The following is a 3,365-nucleotide window of genomic DNA, read 5'->3' as shown; positions in this document are numbered from 1 at the left end:
CTTTGGGATTATGGAAGCACATGTATATTAAGAGTTGGTGGCCTGGAAATAAGACAAAGGGAGACTACCGATTCAAACAATGCATCCTCCATGGAATAAAGAGAAAAAAGAAAATTTCAGAGTATCTTAGAAGTGAAGGAGAAGGAGGAGCAAAAACAAAATGAGTATGGTAGATCATTAAATATAAAAAACATAAATAAAATGGTAAGGATAAACACAAATATGTCAGTAATCAGAAAAATAAAAATACACGTCCTATATATTCAAAATAATTCAATCATGGGAGGTTTATTTAGCAGTATAAATTTCACAAAACTTTTTTCTATTAGATAATTCTTCTTTTAATTTCAAAATATTAAGAAATAAGAAAAAGTAAAGAAAAATACAGGTATGTGATTTTATAATGCTACTGTAACCCTGAAGCTGTTTTGAAATAATACAAAATAAAATAAATTAAATTAAATTAATTAAAAGTCTCTTATCATATAGACCACATTTCCTGATGGTAAAAATGTTAACTAGAAGTCACAGCTAAATATAATACATTCATCTAGAAATCAAATGCATAGACTTCCAAATAAATCTTGAGTAAAAGAGGAAATTCTAATTAAAACTGAAATATTTAATCCAAACAAAATTAAAAAGTTCTCTATATAAAACTTGTAGTCACAGCAACAGCATTTACAGAATAAATAGAAAGGAAGGAAATATATATGTGAGAAAAAAAAAAGTCAAACAAAAGTGGAAAAGAGTAGCAACAACTGAAAAGACAAAGCTAAATATTGCAAAATCAAAATCATTAAAGAAATTCAATTTGAAGCAGAAATATCATCTCCTCTCACAAAGACACCCTGGTACTTACCATAAATGTATTAGATTCAGCAGTTTAATCTCTAAATAATAAGCAACTTTTCTCTTATTTGAACATATTAAGATAATATAAAAAGCATCATTTATAGTACTGGTACAACCATGAAGCCAATCAGAGACAACAGAAGAAAATAAATAAGACAGACCAATTTGGCTTATAAAAACAGTTGCAAAATTTATATATAAAATGAAAGCAATTCAAAATCTACAGGATATGAGAAAATAATAATATAAAGGATAAGTAGGGAAGAATTAGTTGAAGAATGCAGAGATGTTTAGCATTGTTTATTACACATATTTGAAAAGCAAACCCCTAAGTCCCTCTAATTACCAAATTGGATACTGATGTAGCACTCAACACATTTTGATGTTGATTCATGGTGAAAATCAAAATCAGTAATATTGAAATAAAATGGAACATCATGAACTATTGCAGACTAGAGTTTAAAATAATTTTGGTGGCTCAGTGGGTTAAAGCCTCTGCCTTCGGCTCGGGTCATGATCCCAGGGTCCTGGGATCGAGCCCCGCATCGGGCTCTCAGCTCAGTGGGGAGCCTGCTTCCCCCTCTCTCTGCCTGCCTCTCTGCCTACTTGTGATCTCTCTCTCTCTCTGTCAAATAAATAAAATAAAATAAAATAATCTTACAAAATAAAACTAGATAAAACATCATAATCAATGGTAAATTAAAAATGTATCTACTAGGGCGCCTGGGTGGCTCAGTGGGTTAAGCCGCTGCCTTCGGCTCAGGTCATGATCTCAGGGTCCTGGGATCGAGGCCCTCATCGGGCTCTCTGCTCAGCAGGGAGCCTGCTTCCCTCTCTCTCTCTCTCTGCCTGCCTCTCCATCTACTTGTGATCTCTCTCTGTCAAATACATAAATAAAATCTTTAAAAAAAAAATAAAAAAAAAATAAAAAAAAATGTATCTACTAAATCTGAGGCACCTGGGTGACTCAGTCAGTTAAGCACAGATTCCTGATTTAGGCTCACATCATGATCTGGGGGTCTTGAGATTGAGAACCTCTTGGGGCTCCGCATTCAGCACAGAGTCTGTCCCTCTCCCTCCCCCTGCTTGGGTACTCTCTCTCTGTCTCTAAAATAAATAAGCAAAACCTTTTTTAAAAATGTATCTGCTACATCAACAAAAACCCAAGGATTGTTATCAACCTCATAGTGTGAACCTCAAACCAGATTTCCTATCTATTTGCAGGTATTTGAGGAAGCCTAGCCACTGCTACCAAAGAAGAAAGACAGGAGAGTGAACTGGCAACATCTAGTAAACATCTAAGAGATTCCTTAGAGAAATCTCTTGCATATATATTCCAGGATATACATGATACTGGTTATGAGAGTAAAAACTAGGAAAAGGGGACTTGTCTGCCAGTATGAGAACAGATCATTAAACCAGTACATCATAACATAAAATATTCTATAGCAGCTAATCAATTGAGTCATAGCATATGTCTTAATATTACGGATCTTAAAGCAAAATGTGAATTTAAGAATAAAATAAATTGGCAAGATATACACATGTGAACACACACAAAAACACACAATATTATGTATAATTTATTAGTACACATACAGCAGAAGTATAAAAGTGTGAATTTCTGTTTCTGTATGGACCGTTGCCAGTGTTCCAAAAGACAAGATTATATGAACAGGTGTGCTTCTTCAGGGTTCTCCAGTTTCAGAGAGAGAAGTTAGAGTCCCGCAGCTTCCTTCACTTGGCTGTCGTCGATCGCCTGCAGGTAAGCACTGTTTTCACAGATGAGATACTTCACCTTGTCTGGAAATAGTCAACTAAGGATCTCTGTGCCTGCTGGGCCAGATATAGGAAGATATTTCTGTCTTGCCTTGACTCTGACTTTAACCTGAGCCCAGAGTGTTTTGGCTTTGGGTGGTGTCTAGGTAATGCTAATAATTAATTTACCTGACTTGTCATAGTTCATCCAATAGAGATCACACTTCCAAATGTTAAAAATTTTTAGACATGCTGAAGTCAGAGGCAAAATTCTGGACATCTCAATTAATGTCCAAAGAAAAGTTCTTCTAACAACTTGAAGGCCAGGAAAATCTTCTATACGCATCCTCGAAAAGAGAGCTCATTCACTGACAAAATCAACAAGGGTAAAAGAAGGCAAATATAATAACCTTAATTTCAGTGTATTCTATTGATCTCTAGAGCATTCCGTTTTTACAGAACTGTAAATGTTCAGCAAGGAAAAGGATGTTAAAGATTGTCTACGCTAGCTTATTCTTCTGTGCTTTGACATTGCCCAAAGTTTCTATTCATCGTCTGTCAGTCTAGGTATCTTACCATCCAAACCCTGGAGGTGACCTCCTGAAGCTATTTATTTCAAAGTGGCAGTTTTAATTATTAAAAAGGTGGGGTTTTTTTAAAAGATTTTATTTATTTATTTGACAGACAGAGATCACAAGTAGGCAGAGAGGCAGGCAGAGAGAGAGGGGGAAGCAGGCTCCCTGCTGAGCAGA

The sequence above is a fragment of the Lutra lutra genome, chromosome 3, assembly GCF_902655055.1.
Source record: "Lutra lutra chromosome 3, mLutLut1.2, whole genome shotgun sequence".
NCBI lineage: Eukaryota > Metazoa > Chordata > Mammalia > Carnivora > Mustelidae > Lutra > Lutra lutra.
Note: the sequence above shows the minus strand (reverse complement) of the source record.